Here is a 22,435-nt window from a genome sequence, read left to right as displayed (position 1 = left end):
ACTCCGGCCTGGGAGAGAGAGCTAGACTCTGTCTCAAAAAATAAGAATAAAAAATAACTATCATTTATTAAGCTCACACCATGTGTCAGACACTACACTAAATGCTTTACAAGGGTTATTTCATCCCTTTACCAACCCAAAGACGCAGGTCCTATCACAACTTCCATTTACAGATGAGTAAACCGAGGCTAGAGTGCTGTGACTTGCTCGTGGGTGGCTGGAATTGTGATCCCACCCTCCCTTCCTATCAGATTTCTAGCAAAGTCCACACGGGCTTAACTAAAACAATTGCTTGTTATGGCGTTCAAATTAAAAGGCACTTCCCACCCATGAGAGTGGCCGTTACTTAGTAAAACAAAACAAACAATAACAACAAAAACAGAAAACAGCTGTTGGAGAGGATGTGAAGAAACAGGAATCTTATACCTTGCTGGTGGGAATATAAAATGGCACATCAAAAAACTCAAAAAAGTTTTTGAGTTCCTCAAAAAACTAAACACGGAATCTAGAAATTCTACTCCTAAGAGGATACCCTCCCAAAATTGAAAGCAGATTATTTGTTCCCCAATGTTCTAAGCAGCATTATGCATAATAACCAAAAGGTGAAAACAACCAAGTATCCATCAATGGATGGATAAACAAAACGTAGCCTATCCGTGTAACGGAATATTACTCAGCCTTCAAAAGGAAGGAAACTTTACAACATGCTGCAAGGTGGAGGACCCTTGAAGGCATTAGGCCAAGTGAAATAAACCAGACATGTGAGGACCAATGCTGTGAGATTTCATTCATATGAGGTGTTCAGGCAAATTCATAAAGACAGAAAGTAGAATGGTGGTTGCCACGGGTTGGGGGAAGAGGGAATGGGGAGTTCTGTTTAATGGATACAGTTTCAAAATGAGAAGATGAAAAAGTTCTAGAGATGGATGGTGATGATGGTCACACAACAATGTGAGTGCACTTAACACCACCAAGCTGTACACTTAAAGACAGTTAAAATGGTCAATTTAATGTGGTGTATATTTTACCACAATAAAAAAAAAAAAACCAAAAACCTATAAACAACCAAAAAGCAAATATAAAGGGAACCAAATGCAAGTTACCACATGACCCAGCTCATGGGGGCCCATGTCCTTCACGTGAATCTCTACTGAAAGCCCTCACGGTCTTCGCTGGACTGTGCCTGGGCAGGGAACGCGGTGGGAAGCATTCCTGATCGTAGCGGGGACACACGGTAGTAGGGGAGGTGGAAAGGAAACACTGAAATTTGGGAGGTGCCCTGATGGGGGCAGACATGGGAATTATACAAGCCCAAAGAAAGAGTGGTCAGGGAAGCCTTCCTGGAAGAGAAGGCATCACACCTGAGACTGGAGAGAAGTCAGCCAAGCAGAGGAGGAGGAGGCTGGTGTCAGCAGAGCAAATGTGTATGCAAAGGCTCAAAGGCATGGGACAAACACGGTCCGGAGCACCTTTCATTTACCCTCTGTGGGGGAAAGTGAGTGTGGAGACATTCAACTTTCTAAAAATGAGAGGTGCCCCGATGCAGCAGAATGGAACACTTTGGTTACCCTGAAAACACTGTTGTTAACTTGAGTCCAGGTTGCATCCAGGTGCAAGGAGCCCTGGCTTAGGAGCCAGAACAAGATGGTTTTTGTTAGGGTGATACCACCTTCCAGTTTACCTGGGATAAACCCCTTTTACTCTCTAAGATGTCTAGGTTCGGTCAAGAAATTATTCAATCATCCGCCTTTTTTAAAAATTGGGGTAGAAATCAGATAATATGAAATGTACTGTTTCCACCATTTCAAGTTCACAGTGCAGAGGTCTTTAGTACATTTTTATCACACAACTGAGGTAGGAGGTGGCACTCAGCTCTGGAAGCAGGGCTCATACCCCGGACCAAATTGAGGACTAGCTAAAACAGGTCAGGGCAGAAGTACCTCCCTGTAAGACCTGCTGTCAGTCTACTATTGCCATGGCAACATCCACAAGTTACCACCCCTTTCTAGGGCAACAACCGACAACCCAGGAGTTACATCTCTTTTCTAGAAAGTTCTGCTATACCACCCCTTAATTTGCATATAATTCAAAGTGGGTATCAACATGACTGCAGAACTGCCTCTGATTCGGCACACAGCCTAGAGGTCAGTACTGCTCTGCAGGTGCTGTACGCTGCCGCCTCAGTAACAGTTGCTGGGTTTTTTGGTTTTTTGTTTTGTTTTGAGATGGAGTCTCACTCCGTTGCCCAGGCTAGAGTAAGGTAGCGCCATCTTGACTCACTGCAACCTTCACCTTCTGGGTTCAAGTGATTCTCCTTCCCCAGCCTCCCAGGTAGCTGGGATTACAGGCGCCCGCCACCACAAGCAGGTAATTTTTTTGTATTTTTAGTAGAGACTGGGGTTTCTCTGTGTTGGCGAGGCTGGTCTCGAACTCCCAACCTCAGGTGAGCCATCCGCCTCAGCCTCCCCAAGTGTTAGGATTACAACCGTGAGCCCCCACGCCCGGCCACAGTTGCTGTTTACCACCACTGGCTCACCTGAATTCCTTCCTAGGCAAATCCAAGAACACTCCCAGGCTAAGCCAATTCTGGGGCTTGCCTACAGTACATCACAATCACCACCCCTATGTAGTTCCAAAACGTTTTCATAATCCCTAAGGAAATCCCATACTCCTTAGGTAATCATTCCCCATTCCCCTCTCCCTCAAGCCCCTGGCAACCACTAATCTACTTTCTATCTCTGTGTATTTGCCATTTCCGGATACTTGGTAAAACTGGAATCTATGTCCCTCGCCCTAGTTTTTGTCCCACCTCCTCTAGGAAACTGCAGTGGCCACTTTGGGCAAGCCCCTGCCTCAGTCTTGGCCTCAGACACAAGAGGCTGAACAGGGCTTGCTACATTTCCTGTCTTTTTTTTTTTTTTTTTTTTTGAAACGGAGTCTCACTGTGTTGTCCAGGCTGGAGTGCAGTGGCACGATCTCGGCTCACTGCAACCTCTACCTCACGGGTTCAAGCAATTCTCCTGCTGAGTAGCTGGGATTACAGGCACACGCCACCATGCCTAGCTAATTTTTACATTTTTAGTAGAGATGGGGTTTCACCATGTTAGTCAGGTTGGTCTCGATCTCGTGACCTACCCACCTTGGCCTCCCAAAGTGCTGGGATTACAGGTGTGAGCCACCTCACCTGGCCAAATTTCCTGTCGGACTCCGTGATTCTGATTCAGCTCAACCCCAAGACTCATCAGTTCTTTGTTTTCCACTTTTCTCTGCAACTGACACATTCGCCCCAGGGAGAACAACTTGCTGGATTATGAGATGTGTATTCTTAGTTTCTCATAAGGAAGCCCCTGTGATTCCCTAAAAGGTCGGCGCTCCATAAAGAAGTGTTGAGGGGGGTCAAATGAAATTCTTACTTCAAAATGACAGGAGTGGCAGAGCTAATTTTCTTATGGAGTGTGTACTGTTTCTATAAGAATTGCCATCATTAGCAAAGTCTCAACTCCTGTGTAAATTCCATCATTAGTTCAGCACATCTGGCATTTCTGACTCTGGAATTCAGGGGAACAGCTTGAGATGGCTTTCCCCAAACTTCCCCTGGACCATGGGATGTGCACAGGGCACACTCACACCCACAAAAGTATTCTGTGATATAAGACTGTGGGCAGGGCAAGGTGGGTCATGCCAGTAATCCCAGCACTTTGGCAGGCCGAGGTGGGCGGCTCACCTGAGGTCGGGAGTTTGTGACCAATCTGACCAAAACGGAGAAACCCCGCCTCTTTAAAAAAAAAAAAAATTGTGGAAAATGCTGGGTTCAACAATGGTCAACAGGCGTCTTTGCAGCAGGACTTGCCAGAGCCTTTAATATGATTTGCCATTTAGACCCTCTAAAGCATAATCCAAACTGCCTCTCCCAGGCCCCTTGTCCAGGTGCAACTGCTGATCTGGAGGAACAATGTTACAACTTATTTTTACCTCTCTGCTTAAACATCCGTCTTTTCAGTTTTCATTGGCCTGTTCCTTCCTACAATTTGTGTTATTTTTGGACTGGCTGACCATTCACTGAAACCATTAATTAAGCTGCTTCCCGCCACCCCCTTCCGCCTTGTTTTCCTCTAGATCAGAAATTGGCAAACTAGAGTCCACAGGCCAAACTAGCCCACTGCCTGTTTTTGCAAATAAAGTTTTATTGGAACACAGAAACAGCCATTTATTTATATATTATCTATGGCTTCTTATTTTTCTTCTTTTTTTAAGAGACAAGGTGCTCTGTGTCCCAGGCACTATCTGAGCTCACTGCAGCATCAATCTCCTGGGCTCAAGCAATCTTCCCACCTCAGCCTCCTAACTAGCTGGGACTACAGGCATACCCCACCATGACCTGCTAGGTTTTTTTTGTTGTTTTTTTTTTTGGAGACAAAGTCTCACTCGGTCGCCCAGGCTGGAGTGCAGTGGCACAATCGGCTCATTGCAACCTCCACCTCCCGGGTTCAAGTGATTCTCCACCTCAGCCTCCTGAGTAGCTGGGATTACAGGTGTATGCCACCACACTCAGCTAATTTTTTGTATTTTAGTAGAGATGGGGTTTTACTGTGTTGCCCAGGCTGGTCTCAAACTCCTAACCTTGTGATCCGCCTGCCTCGGCCTCCCAAAGTGCTGGGATTATAGGTGTGAGCCATCCTACCTGGCTGACCTGCTCATTTTTTAAATTTTTTGTAGACAAAGGCTTTCACTATGTTGCCCAGACTATCAATGGCTTCCTTCAATCAAGAGCCTTTATCCAAGGCTCTGACTTAGTGACAGAGTTGGGGCCATAAGGACCAGAAAACCTAAAATATTTACTGTAGCTCTTTACAGACAAAATCTGCTGACCCCTGCTGTAGATTGGGGAGATCTTAGTCTCCTGAGACTGGACTTCCCCCAAGAGTAGGATGTCCTCTTTCAAATACCCAAAGCTCTTGGCTCGGACTTACCCCACCACTAGACTTCTTCAGATGTTCCACATGAAAATGACAAAAAAAAATCAGATATACACACGAGCAAAAGCGTTTTGTGTTTTTTGTTATTTTTTTGAAACAGAGTCTTGCTCTGTTCCCAGGCTGGTCAGGTCGTGAGGTCGTGGTGGCACACGCCTGTTGCAGTGACACGATCATGGCTCACCGCAACCTCCCCTCCAGGTTCAGGCAATTCTCCTGCCTCAGCCTCCCAGTTAGCTGGGATTACAGGCACGCGCCACCATGTCCAGCTAATTTTTTGTATTTTAGTAGAGACAGGGTTTCACCATGTTGGCCAGGATGGTCTCGATCTCCTGACCTTGTGATCCACCCGCCTCGGCCTCCCAAAGTGCTGGGATTACAGACGGGAGCCACCACCGTGCCCAGCACGAGCAAAAGTGTTTTTAATAATCCTTAATCCGGCCAGGTAGGGTGGCTCACACCTGTGATCCCAACACTTTCGAAGGCTGAGGCGGGAGAATAGCTTGAGGCCAGGAGTTAGAAAGCAGTCTGGTCAACATAGCAAGATCCATTATGAAAGAAAGATAAAATAATTTGCTGGGCGTGGTGGTGTATGCTTACAGTCCCAGCACTTTGGGAGGCTGAGGTGGAGAATTGCTGGAGCCCATGAAGTTGAGACCGCAGTGACCTATGACTGCACCATTGCACTCCGGCCTGGGTGACAGAGTAAGATCCTGTCCTTACTTAAAAAAAGAAAAAATTAGGGCCAGGCGTGGTGGCTCATGCGTAATCCCAGCACTTTGGGAGACCAAGGCGGGTGGATCACAAGATCAAGAGTTCAAGACCAGCCAGGCCAACACAGTGAAACCCCGTCTCTACTAAAAATACAAAAGTTAGCTGGGCATGGTGGTGGGCGCCTGTAATCCCAGCTACTTGGGAGGTTGAGGGAAGAGAACTGCTTCAACCTGGGAGGTGGAGGTTGCAGTGAGCTGAGATCGCGCCACCGCACTCTAGCCTGGGTGACAGAGCCAGACTCCATCTCAAAAAAAAAAAGAAAAACTTCCTAAATCCCACTATTCTGATGTACAACATTGACATGTCCAATAAAAACAGGAACACGTGGTCAAAATTTAAATGGAATCAGGCCAGGCGTGGTGGCTCACTCTTATAATCCCAAGCACTTTGGGAGGCTGAGGTGGGCATATCACGAGGTCAGGAGATCGAGACCATCCTCAATAGCATAGTGAAACCCTATCTCTACTAAAAATACAAAAAAATTAGCTGGATGTGGTCCCAGCTACTCTGGAGGCTGAGGCAGGAGAATCGCTTGAACCCGGTAGGTGGAGGCTACGGAGGGCGGAGATTGTGCCACTGCACTCCAGCCTGTGTGACAGAGCGAGACTCCGTCTCAAAAAATAATAATAATAAATAAAATGGAATTAGATCATGTGCCCTATTGACAAGCTTGTTTTTTGTCATGACCGTCTTTCAGGACAATAGCTTTATACCCTATATAGCAGTTTCTACAGCCTTCATCATATTCCATTATATGAATATTAGATAACCGATCCCCGACCGCTGGATCCTTAATAGTCAACGTGCCAATCAGTGAACTTTAAAACCAACATTGCAACGAACATCCGCATACGATTATTTTCCCAAGTGAAAGTTTGCCTAGAAGTGGGCTATTCTGTTCAAAGGGGGCACACTACTTCTGGAACTTTGGATATATGCAGAATCACACTTAAGGTGACTCAGCTCAAAGCTTAGGAGGTCAGGGTTCTCAATCCCTCCCCTGGGGCGGACTCCATAAAGATGTCTAATGAGCAATAAACCAGGCCTTGCCCTCACCTGGAGCTTTACCGGCTCTGCTTTATGGCAAGATCATCATAAACTTGACTAGAAGGTTTCCAAGGGCAATCTGAAGAGTTCACAAAGACAAGTGAGTCTGGGACCAGCCCAGCGGCTGTGTGTGTCCAGCCTGGTGGAGGAAGAGGGGGCAGGAAGGAAGACCCAGCCCCAGAACTGGTGTTTGGAGCAGAGGAAACTCAATCCTGAAGCTCAATTCAACATAAAACACAGCAGCACAATGCTTGACTCAGAAAAATCTAAGCATAACACACGCTCTCCTTAGGGAGGCTGAGATGTGCATATTGCATTGCAGGAAAAATAAAGAAGTAATTCCCTCCAGGCACAAACAGATTTCTGAAAGAATTAGCTTACACTGGTCCAAATGCTGCCCTATGTGCAAAGCTCCAAATCCTGGGACGGTCTGATCACTCCCCAGCTCTAAAATCATCAGTGGTTCCCACTGTCCATTGCCTTGGGCAACCTCCAAAATCCCCATCCCCCCACCAAAACAATCAACCTAGTCAATACTACAGACCCTGACCACGGTCTCACATTCTCAAACAAATACAATGACTTGAGTGTCTTTTTCATCCTATCCCTTCTTCATAGGCAACCCTTTACCCCCACTACAATGTCCATTAGCCTGATTACTACCCATCCTTTCAGAGCAGTTTAAAGGAGGCCTCTTCCAGGAAGCCTATGCTGCTTTCCTGGGCCAAAATGACTTCCAACCCTCCAGGGTAATTGACTTGATCAAAATGCCGTGTAACAGGGAAAAGCCTGAGACGCTCACTCACAAGATTGACGTCACCCATCCAACGCCATCCCCCTGCACCCAGAGGATAAACCCCTCTACTCTCAGTTCCCCTTCCTAGAACCTCCTCAGTGCCTGGCACAGGATAGACTGCGTGGGACAGGGCTGAGTTCCTGAGAGTCGGGAGGTAGCCACCTGGGAGACAAGATGGCTTTAAGAGGCTCTGATAGCCAGGCACGGCTCTCAAATGCCTGATGTCCCTTCTAATCCTGATGGGAGCTTTCGGAAGTTGCTAGACAGTCTCCGCTGGGTGCCACTATGACTTTAACACGTGTATCTCCATCATCTGCTCGTCTCCCAATTTAACAGAGGAAAACAGCCTCATGCTCAGACCATTAGCTACTGTAGTAGCAACTGATCTTTTTATTGTATTTATTTTTTACTGTTATTTTTCTACTTACAACAAGCAACGCTGGTTTTCTGTTTACAATAGAGTTTATGAAAGGTTCCTTTTAAAACAAATACATTTAACTTTTGAGAAAGGGAAAAGTGGGCAGGCATAGTGGCTCACGCCTATAATCCCAGCACTTCACTTTGGGAGGCTGAGGCAGGTGGATTACCTGAGGTCAGGGGTTCGACACCAGCCCGGCCAACATGGTGAAACCCCGTTTCTACTAAAAATACAAAAATCAGCCAGGCATGGTGATGCATCTCTGTAGTCCCAGCTACTCGGGTGCAGGAGAATTATTTGAACCCAGGAGGTGGTGGAGGTTGCAGTGAGCTGAGGTCATGCCACAGCACTCCAGCCTGGGCGACAGAGTGAGACTCTGTCTCCAAAAAAAAAAAAAAAAAGGAAACGTTTAAAAATAAAGCACAACAGTACAGGGGTTAAGTAGACACGGTAGTGACTCATGGGGTTTTTGTTTCTTTAATCTGAACAGGGAAATCACCAGGAAAGTGGAAAGAACATGATATTGGCGTCAACGGTACAGATGCACGCTCTCTGACAGCTTCCCTCCTTAAAACTAACAAGCCAGAGACTTGCTTTTTTCAGCTTCCTTTGCAGCTAAAAGTGGCCATGTGACCCAATTTTGATTTAAAAAACATATTTAAAACCTTCAGGGAAAATGGGGAAGACTTCTGGGGAGGTTTTTGCTTTGCTATTTATTTATTTATTTTTTTTGAGGCAGCGTCTCGTTCTGTCACCAGGCGCCAGGCTGGAGTACAGTGGCGCGACCTACGTTCATTGCAACCTCCGCCTCCCGGGTTCAAGCAGTTCTCCTGCCTCAGCCTCCCAAGCAGCTGGGACTACAGACACGTGCCACCACGCCCAGCTAATTTTTTATATTTTAGTAGAGACGGGGTTTCACTATTTTGGCCAGGATGGTCTTGATCTCTTGACCTCGTGATCCACCCGCCTCAGCCTCCCAAAGTGCTGGGATTACAGGTGTGAGCCACCACACCCGGCCTTGCTTTGCTATTAAAAGTTAGATGTGAGCTGGGCACAGTGGCCCACGCCTATAATCCCAGCACTTTGGGAGGCCAAGGTGGACAGATCGCCTAAAGTCAGCTGCTCGTTAACAACAGCCTGGCCAACATGGTGAAACCTTGTCTCTACCAAAAATACAAATTTACCCAGGTGTGGTGGCAGACACCCATAGTCCCAGCTACTCAGGAGGCTGAGGCAGGAGAATTGCTTGAACCCAGGAGGCGGAGGTTGTGGTGACCTGAGATCACGCCACTGCACTCCGGTCTGGCAACAGAGTGAAACTGTCTCAAAAAAAAAAAAAAAATCCAGGCAGATGCAGCTTGTGGTACTTCCTCTCCTTCCTACCTGGAACAAGGATATGAAGCGTGGAGTCATGGCAACCATCTTGGGACCAAGAGACCACAAGCCCATTTAAAATAACCTGATATATTATGGTTAAACCACTGACATAACTCTGAACTGCTCTCTTCTCAATTTTTTATGTGAAAAACAATAAACTCTACCCACTTAAGCCATTGTTACTTTAGGTTTCTATTATATGCAGGCAAAAATAATCCTAATGGACACAGGGAGTTTGGTGCAAATGGATTCAGCGAGCAGATGTCTTCTGTGCACATAGTGGCTGTGATACCTTTAACGGAGCCACTTCACCTCGCAAAAACCAGTTTCTTTATGAGTGAGATCAAAGACACCTACCTCAAATCTGAGGATTAAAGAAGATAGTGCATGAAAAACATCTACCAGCAGGCTCGGTACATAATAGGTCTCTACAAATGCGCAATGAATGTGCAAACAGAATATGAAGACTCGAAGATATATTTGTGAGTTGATGAAATTGCAGGGGTGTAGGAAGAGGGGAACTGTCTAAACGTTTAAGATCCGAAGCAGTAGCTTTCTAACGAAACAATCTGGGAGAGACAGTAATTCAAGGGAATCCACCTTTTTTTTTTTTTTTTTTAAGACAGAATCTCACTCTGTCACCTAGGCTGGAGTGCAGTGGCACAATCTTGACTCACCGCAACCTCCGCCTCCCTGGTTCAAGCGATTCTCCTGCCTCAGCCTCCGGAGTAGTTGGGACTACAGGCGCGTGCCACCACACAAAAAAAAATATAAAAATTTTTATATTTTTAGTAGAGACAAGGTTTTGCCATGTTGGCCAGGCTGGTCTCAAACTCCTGACCTCATGATCCGCCTGCCTGGGCCTCCCAAAGTGCTGGGATTACAGACATAAGCCACCACACCCAACCCAGAAGTCTGACTTTATCCACTGTTGAATCGTGTCATTTCACAGCTAGGGAGGGGGTGATGAGGGACAATTTGCTAAGTGGATGTTGTTCAACTGGATAAGTCTGGCCTGGGATCCATACAAGTCTGTCACCTGTACAGGTCTTCATTAAAAGTGGGGAAGGGGCCCGGGTGAGGTGGCTCATACCTGTATAATTGCAGCACTTTGGGAGGCCGAGGTAGGAAGATCACCTGACATCAGGAGTTCGAGACCAGCCTGACCAACATGGCGAAACCCCATCTCTACTAAAAATACAAAAAATTAGCCAATCGTGGTAGCAGGTGCCTGTAATCCCAGCTACTTGGGAGGCTGAGACAGAGAATCACTTGAAACTGAGAGGCAGAGGTTGCAGTGAGGTGACATTGCACCACTGCACTCCAGCCTGGGTGACAGAGTGAGACTCTGTCTCAAAAAAAAAAAAAAAGCTGGGGAAGGGAGGGTGCCAAGAAATACAAACACCAAACAACGTCCCCTTAAGCCAGGAAGCAAGAAAAGCCTGAAGGGCGGCTGAGACGGAGCCCACGTCCTGGTGCTGTGTCTTGGGTCCACCTCTGTCTGCAGCACACAGCACCCTCCCCTCCTATTTCCGTTTCCATGCCATCTATACCAATAAACCCAAAGTGACAAAGTGACAGCTGACAGGTCCTCTCCTTGTTTCCCCAGGAGGATCTCTGAGCCTCCCACATCCTTCAGGCAACCATCTGGCTCCTCCTCCTCCGACACCGAAGTCCAAGGCTCCATGAACCCATCAGGGCCTGGCATTGCCAGCCTCGGGCATGACAACAGGCCCATTCCTGGGCCTCCATCTAGCTGAAGAGACATGCTTGCCCTAACCACAAAAAGGGAACTCAATGAACCATTCCAAGTTTACTGGGCTGCGCTGTCCTTAGGTCTATAAGTGCCGGGCCCTGGGAAAGTCTGGTATTAGTCATTATCATCCTTAAATCATTTAACACTGATTTTGTGCCAGACAGCACATTAAATGAATCTCCCCATTTAACCCACCCTCTGAGGCTGGGTCTCATGATGAGGCCCATTTCATGAATAAGGACAAGGGAGGTGTAGCCAGTGGCCCATGTGGTGGAGCCAGGATTTGAACGCAGGTGGCCTCGATCTAAATCCCATCCTGTTCATCTTCGAAGCATCAATAGTTGCTGTGTTATTAAGGGCTACCCCAGTGCCGGTGACATACCAAAGGCCCTACATGCATGTCTGTTAATACCCTCAATGACCCTTCTGGGGTTGATACTATTATTTTTATTTTTATGTTTTTGAGATGGAGTTTCACTCTTGTTACCCAGGCTGGAGTGCAATGGCGCGATCTCGGCTCACCGCAACCTCCGCCTCCTGGGTTCAGGCAATTCTCCTGCCTCGGCCTCCTGAGTAGCTGGGATTACAGGCACGCGCCACCATGACCAGCTAATGTTTTGTATTTTTAGTAGAGACGGGGTTTCACCATGTTGACCAGGATGGTCTCGATCTCTTGACCTCGTGGTCCACCCGCCTCGGCCTCCCAAAGTGCTGGGATTACAGGCTTGAGCCACCGCGCCCGGCCCGGGTTGATACTATTATTAACCCCATTTTACAGGGTGATAAATTGAGGTTTGGAAAGGCAAAGTGGTTTAGAGTGGCCAACCACGTAGTGAGCTAAGGCAGGGCAGACAAGCCCCAAAATTGGGGTTTGGCCTGGGAGGTTCCTGACTTTGCCCAGGAAAGAATTGGTGAGCCAATGGTGTTACTTTTTCTTTTTTTTTTTTGAGATGGAGTCTCACACTGTCTCCTAGGCTGGAGTGCAGTGGTGCAATCCCAGCTCACTGCAACCTCCACCTCCCGGGTTCAAGATATTCTCCTGCCTCAGCCTCCCAAGTAGCTGGGATACAGGCACCTGCCACCACGCCTGGCTAATTTTTGTAATTTTAGTAGAGATGGGGTTTCACCATGTTGACCAGGCTGGTTCAAACTCCTGACCTCAGATGATCCACCCGCCTCGGCCTCCCAAAGTGCTGGGATTACAGGCGTGAGCCACCGCGCCCGGCCAACAGCAGCTTCTCGAAGCGGCAGGGTACAGCAGCAGAGCAGGGCTACCCCATAGGCAGTGTGCCCAGAGTGGCAGCTCAGAGGCAGTTCTGCAGTCATGTTTATACCCACTTTTAATTACATGCAAGTCAAGGGGGAAATTATGCAGAAATTTCTGGAAAAGGAATGTTAACTTCCGGGTCATCAGGTAGTTGCCATGGAAAGGGGCCATAACAACTGTGTGTTGCTATGGTAACAATAAACGGACATGGCACTCGTGGACATGTCTTATGGAGAGGGGCTTTCGCCTCTTCCCTGTTTCAGTCTGGTCCAGAGTCTGAGCCCCACCTCCAGAGTCGAGTCCCGCCTCCTCCCTCAACACTAGCAGACCTTCTAACTCCAGGGTACCACAGGTCCCACCCAGCTCAGAGCAGGTATTCTGGCAAGTTTTGGGGGCAGAACATCCTTGTCCTTGAGGCATGGTCTGGTGCAGGAGGCAGGCATGGCCACAGATGGTGACCGCGGCAGTGTGGGGCTCAGAGGCATGACTGAAACCCACAGGAAGAAGAGATTGCAGTAAACAGAATTAATGCCTCCTAAAGACGTCTGGGTCCTAATCCCCAAAACCCACAGATACACTGCCTTCATAGCAAAAGGGACTTTGCAGATGTGATTAAGTTAAGGCTCTTGAGACAGGAAGATTATCTTGGATCCCCTGAGCCCAGTGTCACCACAAGGGTCCTTATAAGAGAAAGGCAAGAAAGGCAGAGTCAGAGAGAATGCGAAGACAGAAACAGTGATGTGAGGCCGAAATCCAAGGAATGACACAGCCTCCAGAAGCCAGAAAAGGCAAGGATTGGATTATCCCCAAGAGCCTCGGAAGGGACACACTCATTTCGATCGCCACAGCTGTAAAGTAAGAAATTTGTTTAAACTACTAAATTGTAAGAATCTGTTACAGCACCATAGGAAACTCGTGCAGAGCTTAACTTGGCTGGGGATACAAGGGGAGGGCTTCCCGAAGGAGGCAGTATTGAGCCGAATGGCCACCTGAATAACCCTGAAGCCCACAGCTCATGAAGTTCTTTCCTCAATGCTCCCATTGCTAATTGTTAAGCATTTAACAGCATCAAATCCTGGGAGGTAGGTCCTGGTACTGTACTTCCCATATAGTTACTAAAATTTAAGTATCAGTTCATTTAAAATGACATAAAGGCCAGGCGCAGTGGCTCACGCCTGTAATCCCAGCACTGAGAGGTCGAGGTGTGTGGATCACCTGAGGTCAGGAGTTTGAGACCAGTCTGGCCAACATGGTGAAACCCTATCTCTAGTAAAAATACAAAAAACTAGCCAGGCATGGTGGCAGACACCTGCAGTCCCAGCTACTTGGGAGGCTGAGGCAGGAGAATCACTTGAACCTGGGAGGCGGAGTTTGCAGTGAGCCAAGATCATGCCATTGCACTCCATCCAGCCTGGGTGACAGAGGGACACTGTGCCTCAGGAAAAATGAATAAACAAATAAAGAAATAAATAAATAAAAATAAAAATAAAATAAAATTTTTAATAAAAGGGTGGACGTGGTGGCTCACATCTGTAATCCCAGCATTTTGGGAGGCCGAGGCAGGCGAATCACGAGGTCAAGAGACTGAGACCATCCTGGTCAACATGGTGAAACCCCATCTCTACCAAAGTACAAAAATTAGTTGGGCATGGTAGCGCACGCCTATAGTCCCAGCTACTCCAGAGGCTGAGGCAGGAGAATCACTTGAACCGGAGGCGGGGGGCGGCGGGCAGAGGTTGCGGTGAGCTGAGATCCTGCCATTGCACTTCAGCCTGGACAACAAGAGTGAAACCTCATCTCAAAAAAAGAAAAGAAACTCTTAAAATTGGCAGTTCAGTGCTCCAGTTGCACAGGTGTCATTTCAAGCACGCCACAGGCACACGAGGCTAGGTACCCCACCGGAGAGCATGCAAAGTTCTCCCGGACAGCACTGTAGAACCCCATTGTACAGATGTGAAACTGAGGCTCAGAGAGAGGAAGTCACTTGGGTGGGAAAAGGCAGAGCTGGCACTCAAAACTTAGATCTTCTAAGCTGCATTCTCTGCCTTCTCAACACAGGAAGACACGGGGCTGATGGTCCAACCCCAGACCCAACCTTATTTCATTTTTTTTTTTTTTTTAATTTGAGACAGAGTCTTGCTCTGTTGCCAGATGCCAGGCTGGAGTGCAGTGGCAGGATCTTGGCTCACTGCAACCTCCGCCTCCCAGTTTCAAGCAATTCTCCTGCCTCAGCCTCCCAAGTAGCTGGGACTACAGGCACACGCCACCACGCCCAGCTAATTTTTGTGTTTTTAGTAGAGACGGGGTTTTACCATGTTGGCCAGGATGGTCTTGATCTCTTGACCTTGTGATCCGCCCAGCTCAGCCTCCCAAGGTGCTGGGACTACAGGCACACGCCACCACGCCCGGCCACCTTATTTAATTTAACCACGAATTACCCCGCCCACCCCGCCTCCCCACTGGAAGGAGCTATGTATGACCTCTGGCACCACTGAGAAGAGTTTATTTTGACATCTTTGTCCCTCTGCCTTAAATGCTGGACGCACTAGGACGAAATATGTAAAGTAGAGGTCTTGGGTTAATGAAGGGCTCTGCTTAGCAAAGGATCCAAGGAATCAAGTGAGTTATTATTACACGAACAGAGCCCTTGTGGTTTAGACTGGGGAGTGCAGTGAGTTTGCATGATCCACCATGGCCCCCTCCACCCCCAAATCCATCTCCCTTGTTAACCAACATACAGGAACTAGGAAAATCTCTATCTCCACTGCAACCTCTGCCTCCTGGGTTCAAGCAATTCTCCTGCCTCAGCCTCCCAAGTAGCTGAGATCACAGGCACGCGCCACCAAGCCCAGCTAATTTTTTTTAGTAGAGATGGGGTTTCTCCATGTTGGTCAGGCTGGTCTCAAACTTCCAACCTCAGGTGATCTGCCCGCCTAGGCCTCCCAAAGTGCTGGGATGACAGGGGTGAGTCACGGTGCCCGGCCAACCTTTCAATTTCTAAGGTAACCTTTGTCACCTGTATGGAATTCATTCAGGATACACAGATTGACAGTTAATGAGTCATAATGAGTACAATCAAATCTTCTACGCTTTCAGCTAAAAGCAGTTACAAAGAGTTTGGGGGGAAGTAAAATAAATTAAAACTAAGTTTTAAGTGTGTTTCCTGAAGGGCAGGGAAGTGGGCAGATGGAGGAACAGGGATGGTAGAGAGAATTTTTAGTGTCCACACTTTGGCATCTTTTCACTCTGAATCGAACGTATTAGCTAGCCAAATAAATAACAGTTAAATTTAACACATTTAGAGGTACAATATGAACAGGAAAAGCCCATTTTTGGGCATGGTGGCTCATACCTGTCATCCCAGTGCTTCCGGAGGCCAAGGCCTCACTTAAGGCCAGGAGTTCAAGACCAGCTTGGGCAACATAGGGAGACCCCCCCCACCATCTCTACAAAAAACACAACAATTAGCCTGGCGTGCTGGTGTGCACCTGCAGACCCAGCTACTCATGAAGCTCAGGTGGGAGGATCACTGGAGCCCAGGAGTTCAAGGCTACAGTGATCTACAATAAAACCACTGCAAAACAGCTTGAACAACAGAGTGAAACCCTGTCTCAAAAAAAAAATCCTATTTTCCATTTTATATAGAGGCAGAAGGATGGGTATATAAATTTGAATGTATGGATGCTGAGAGAAAGACTTACAGGAACACGTGTGAAAATGTTTACAAAAATTATCTCCAAGTGAAAAAAGGTAAGGCTATGGCTGATTTTAATCTTTTTTGTGTAGTTATAAGTTTTATGTAACGGTAACAAGAGAAGTATTTGTATTTGGATGTGTAGCCAGTTTCTATGTGAAATGCTTCACAGACAAAAAAATGATTTATCCCAGCAACCTCGGAGGCAGGTGGTATTTTACTCCCATCTTACGGATGGGGAAATTGAGGCTCAGAGACACTAAGACCATGAAGCCCGCTCTCTTGATTCCTTTGCTGTGTTGCCTTCTGATAAATGAATGTGTTTGTAGTAAGAAGGGAAAAGAAAGTTTTTTTAAAAAATGCCAAAGAGGCCGGGCACACTGGCTCAGGCCTGTAACCCCAGCACTTTGGGAGGCCGAGGCGGGTGAATCACTTTGAGCTCAGGAGTTCGAGACCACCCTGGGCAACATGGCAAAACCCCATCTCTACAAAAATTAGCTGGGTGTGGGAGGCTTGTGCCTGCAGTCCCAGCTGCTTGGGAGGCTGAGGCTGGAGAATCACTTGATCCCCAGAAGGGGCAGTTGCAGTGAGCTGAGATGGCCTCACTGTACTCCAGCCTGGGTTACAGAGTGAGACCTTGTCTAAAAAAAAAAAAAAGACCATGAAGTTAAAACATAAAGTTCAACGGACTAAATTTCCAAATATACAAATGTCACAGCATCCAAATGTTTCTCAAGGAGGGTTCAGCAGCCACCACTGGTGCCCAGCCCTTTGCCCTCAGCGTTCACCTCTAGATGCAGATGGTAAGCTAAGAACATTGCGGTCTTTACTTCTAGAAGCAGAAGATGGTCCGGGGACATCTGCCGTTTTTCTAGCTATAGGCTTGGTTTTTGGCCGTGGGAGCAGCTCAGGACATAAATGGAACCAATGAATGCCCCAGAGCAGCCCTCCACCAAAGACGAAGGAAGTTGGCATATCAACACCCCAGCTCCCTCCCGCCTCTGGGGAAGACGCCTGAGGTGTCTGATTTACATCACACACCCCATACGGCCTCTTAGTTTCCCTGTCTCACTTTCCACTCTCGTGCAACAATGCTGCTGGGGTCAGCTCCCCAAAAAGCTATTCATGTTTCCATCCTTGTCTCTGGGCCTGCTTCTGGGGGAGCCCCACCTAAAACAGCTGAACACGCTTAGCTTCCCCTAACCACTGGTTACCAATGGTTACCAGGAGCAAAAACTCCAAAGTGGTTTTCTTCCTGGACCATTAAACCATAGCACCTCCATGACAAATGCTAACTCCAAAAATAAGGCAAGTCTGCCTGTTTTTTTAGGGCAGGACAATGGGAAATAGGAGAGAGAAGTGTTTTTCCTAACCAGAGGTGGGACACTTGCCAGTCAGAATTACCACTAGAACTTAGAGTTCCTGATTCATGATGCAATATGTGTGTGTATATATCTGTATGTATGTCTGTATATGTATATAAATGCATACACTTATATATGATTATAGATTTTATATTGTATATTTATATAACATAAAAATATATACTTATTTACATAATGTAAAAATTGCTTTAGTCCAAGGATGCTATAAATGCAGGTTTTCCCAGCTACAGGAATCCTGTGTTACGGGCCAACAGGACCACACAGCAGGTGTGAAAACCAACAGCCGCTCAGGCCTGCCAGGTGTGGGAGACAGGCTGGGCAGGCCTGGCAGGATGGTCTGCTCCAGGGACTCATGAGTTAGCATTTTTTAAAATAGAAAGTGCCCTGAAGGATTCTAAGAGATCATGCCCCACTCTAATCCTATCAGTCTGCCTCTGAATACCTCTCCACATCCTCCACTTCCCTCCGTCTACTCCCTGGGCCAATCTCCCCTCGCCCCAGTCCAGACCACCACCTTCTCCTGCTTGGAGGACTCCATCAGCCTCCCTCATGGCCACATCCTCACTGGGGCAGGCATCAACTTTCCAAAATGCGACTGCAAACATTTCATCCCCTACACAAAAATTTTTCAGTGAAAATCTTCACAACATTTCTACAGGAAAACACGGAATAGATTGATCTTAAGTAAAACTTCTGTTCATTAGAAGACATCATGAAGAATGACATAACCAAGTCACAGACTGGGATTAAAAATACGTATATATGCCGGGTGCGGTGGCTCACGCCTGTAATCCCAGTACTTTGGGAGGCCGAGGCGAGCAGATCACAAGGTCAAGAGATCGAGACCATCCTGGCTAACATGGTGAAACCCCGTCTTTACTAAAAATACAAAAAAAAAAAACTAGCCGGGCATAGTGGCACACGCCTGTAGTCCCAGCTACTTGGGAGGCTGAGGCAGAAGAATTGCTTGAACATCGGAGGCAGAGGTTGTGGTGAGCTGAGATGGCACCACTGCACTCTAGCCTGGGCGAGAGTGAGACTCCATCTCAAAAAAAAAAAAAAGTATATATAAATACATAGACATAGATACATATATGTACACACACATACATGTATATACATGTATATACACACCTACATACACATACATACATATTTCACAAAGCACTCTATTCAGAAATATAAAGAACTACAAGTCAGTAAGAAAAAAAGACAATTCAGTTTTTTTTCTTTTAAGCACAAAAGACTCAAATGGGCACTACACACACGCACACACACACACACACACACACACACACACACAGAAAGAGAGAGAAAGAGAGAGAAAAAAAATCTCCACGTGACCAATAAGCACATGAAAAAGAAGCTCAGGCCAGGCGCGGTGGCTCATGCCTGTAATCCCAGCACTTTGGGAGGCCGAGGCAGGTGGACCACGAGGTCAAGAGATCGAGACCATGCTGGTCAACATGGTGAAACCCCATCTCTACTAAAAATACAAAAAATTAGCTGGACATGGAGGCGTGTGCCTGTAATCCCAGCTACTCGGGAGGCTGAGGCAGGAGAATTGCCTGAACCCGGGAGGCGGAGGTTGCGGTGAGCCGAGATCGCGCCATTGCACTCCAGCCTGGGTAACAAGAGCGAAACTCCGTCTCAAAAAAAAAAGAAAAAGAAAAAGAAGCTCAACTTCATTGGTCATTGGAAAAACACAAAATACAATGAGGGTTAGGGCAGTGGCTCATGCCTATAATCACAAAACTTTGGTATGCCAAGGCAGGAGAATTGCGTGAGGCCAGTTCATGACCAGCCCGGGAAACAGGGCAAGAACCTGCCTCTACTCAAAAAAATAAATAAATAAAAATAAAAGACCAGGTGCGGTGGGGCTCATGCCTGTAATCCCAGCACTTCGGGAGGCCAAGGCAGGCAGATCACTTGAGGCCAGGAGTTCCAGACCAGGCTGGCCAACATGGTGAAACCTCAGCTTTACTAAATGTACAAAAATTATCCAGGCATAGTGCCGTGCACCTGTAATCCCAGCTACTTGGTAGGCTGAGGCATGAAAATCACTTGAACCCGGGAGGCAGAGGTTGCAGTAAGCCAAGATTGTGCCACTGCACTCCAGCCTGGGCCAGAATTGTCTCAAACAAAACAACACAACACAAAAGCTACATTAAAAAAACAAAGCAAATACAGTTGAGATACCACACTACTCAAGGCCAGGTGCAGTGGCTCATGCCTACAATCCCAGCACTTTGGGAGGCTGAGGAGGGCGGATCACTTGAGCCAGGAGTTTGAGACGATTCTAAGCAATATGGTGAGACCCTGTCTTTGCAAAAAATTAAAAAGTTAGCCAGGCATAGTGGTGCATGCTTGTAGTCTCAGCGACCCAGGAGGCTGAGGTGGGTGGATTGAACCCAGAAGGTCAAGCCTGCAGTAAGCCATGATTGCGCCAGTGCACTCCAGCCTGGGTGACACAGCAAGACCCTAATGTGCGTGCGTTCTCTGTGTGTGTGTGTGTGTGTGTGTGTGTGTGTGTGTGTGTGCACTATACACTATATAGATTATAAAATACTATACTACTCCACATCTTCCACAATGGCTAAAATTACAGACTGGCATTACCAAGTGGTGACAAGAATGTGGAACTAAAGCTGCTTTCAAGTTGGCACGAACATTTTGGAAGACTGGCAGGACAATTAAAGCTGAATCTTGGCTGGGTGTGGTAGCTTATGCCTGTAATCCCAGCACTTTGGGAGGCTGAGGCAGGTGGATCACGAGGTCAGGAGTTTGAGACCAGCCTGACAAAGATGGTGAAACCCCGTCTCTACTAAAAATACAAAAATTAGCCAAGCGTGATGGCACGCACCTGTAATCCCAGCTACTCGGGAGGCTGAGGCAGGAGAATCGCTTGAACCCAGGAAGCAGAGGTTGCAGTGAGTTGAGAGAGCACCGCTGCATTCCAGCCTGGGCGACAGAGAGAGACTCCGTCTTAAAAAAAAAAAAAAAAAAAGCTGAATCTCTACTCCTAACTTAAGACCTGGCAATTCTACTCCTAGGTATCTACTCAATGGAAATGAAAGACTTATATGTAAATGTTTGCAATAGCTTCCTCCTCAATAGTCAGAACCTGGAAACCATCAGATGTCCATCAGCACTACACTTGATACATAAATTGTGGCATATTCACCTAATAGCATACAATACAGCAATACACAAACTGCAAAAATAGTCTCCAACATAGGATGGTTTCATTTGTGATGGTTCCATTTACAGTTTTTAAACTTTACAATAAGTGATACATTTATCAGAGTATTCAATGCAATTCCTTTTGTTTTTGTTTGTTTTGATGCTCTGTCACCAGGGTTTTGCTCTGTCGCCAGGCTGGAGTGCCGTGGCACGATCTCAGCTCACTGCAATCTCCGTCTCCCGTGTTCAAACGGTTCTCCTGCCTCAGCCTCCCAAGTGGTTGGGGTTACAGGCACGTCTCAGCACACCTAGCTAATTTTTTGTATTTTTAGTAGAGACAGCGTTTCACCACATTGGCCAGTATGGTCTCGATCTCCTGACCTCATGATCTACCTGCCTCGACCTCCCAAAGTGCTGGGAAGCATGAACCGCTGCACCCAGCCAATTTCTTTTGTTTTTGAGACAGGGTCTTACTTTGTCACCCAGGCTGGAGTGCACTGGTGCAATCATGGCTCAATGCAGCCTGCCCTCCCGGCTCAAGTGATCCTCCCACCTCAGCCTCCCAAGTAGCTAGGTCTACAGGCCCACACTGCCGCGCCCATCTAATTTTTTGTTGTTGGGTTTTATGTTCTGTTTTTGGAGAGATAGTTTTCACCATGTTGCTCAGGCTAGTCTAAAACTCCTGGGCCCAGGCCATCCTTCTGCCTCAGCCCCACAAAGTGCTCAGATTACAAGCATGTGCCACCACACCTAACCTAAATGCAACTTTGAATTACAGTATTTTTGACTAATGATGGGTTTATCAGGATGTATCCCCATTGTAAGTAAAAAATATTTGTACGGCAAGAAGAAAAAAACACGGATAGGCCAGGCTCACGCCTGTAATCCCAGCACTTTGGGAGGACAAGGTGGGCAGATCATGAGGTCAAAAGATCAAGACTATCCCGGTCAACAGGATGAAACCCCATCTTTACTAAAAATACAAAAATTAGCTGGGTGTGGTGGCTCACACCTGTACTCCCAGCTACTCAGGAGGCTGAGGCAAGAGAATCACTTGAACCCAGAAGGTGGAGGTTGCAGTGAGCCGAGATCATGCCACTGCACTCCAGCCTGGCGACAGTGAGAGTCCATCTCAAAAAAATAAAAAAATTTAAAACAAATAAGGGGAAAACATGGATAAATACCACAGGCATTAAGGTTTGCAAAACAAGCAGGATTCTAAAGTGTTCTGTAAAATGACATGTATATGAAATTCAGGCAAAATTTTTATGAGGTAGGGTGACAGAAGGTAGAACAGCAATTACCTTTGGGGACTGTGACTAGGAAGGGGTATAAAGACCCTCTCTGGGGACCTGGGAATGTTCTGTATCTTGATATGGGTGATTACATGTTGTATACAGATGTTAACATGTAAACGTGTGTCTCGTTGACATCTAAAATGTGTGTACCTTCCTGTATGTACATTATGGGTGATTACATGTTGTATACATATGTAAATGTGTATACCTTCCTGTATGTACATTATGCTTAAGGCCAACCCACAACTTCCCGTGGCTTCCAGGTGCTCACAAAATGAAGTCCACACGCCTCACCACGGCCTTGGGTTATGTGCGCTGGTCCACCACTGAGACCTCATCTCCTACCCCACCATCGGCACCAGCGCCACCAGACTCACGCTCTGTCTCCCACAAGCCATGATTCTCAACACCGACAACCCCCACCAGCACCCTTTCCCTCCCAGCTCCTAGTTTATCATCCCAGACAT

The 22,435-nt window shown here is 47.0% G+C and overlaps 1 protein-coding gene and 1 long non-coding RNA gene across 2 annotated transcripts in view; one reads left to right on the top strand and one right to left on the bottom strand.

Moving 5' to 3' along the window:
* KIAA1671 (KIAA1671 ortholog) overlaps positions 1–22,435 on the bottom strand; it is a 252,820-nt gene that overhangs the window by 177,234 nt on the left and 53,151 nt on the right. The window lies entirely within an intron of this gene.
* LOC116535565 lies at positions 12,899–20,712 on the top strand. The gene is made up of 3 exons (XR_004262255.1): positions 12,899–13,263; positions 16,054–16,158; positions 20,541–20,712. It is a non-coding gene; the product is annotated as an uncharacterized LOC116535565 (long non-coding RNA).

Source organism: Sapajus apella, unplaced genomic scaffold (assembly GCF_009761245.1).
Source record: "Sapajus apella isolate SASKATOON/1434 unplaced genomic scaffold, GSC_monkey_1.0 scaffold95, whole genome shotgun sequence".
Lineage (NCBI taxonomy): Eukaryota > Metazoa > Chordata > Mammalia > Primates > Cebidae > Sapajus > Sapajus apella.
This window is presented reverse-complemented; position numbering and strand designations above follow the sequence as displayed.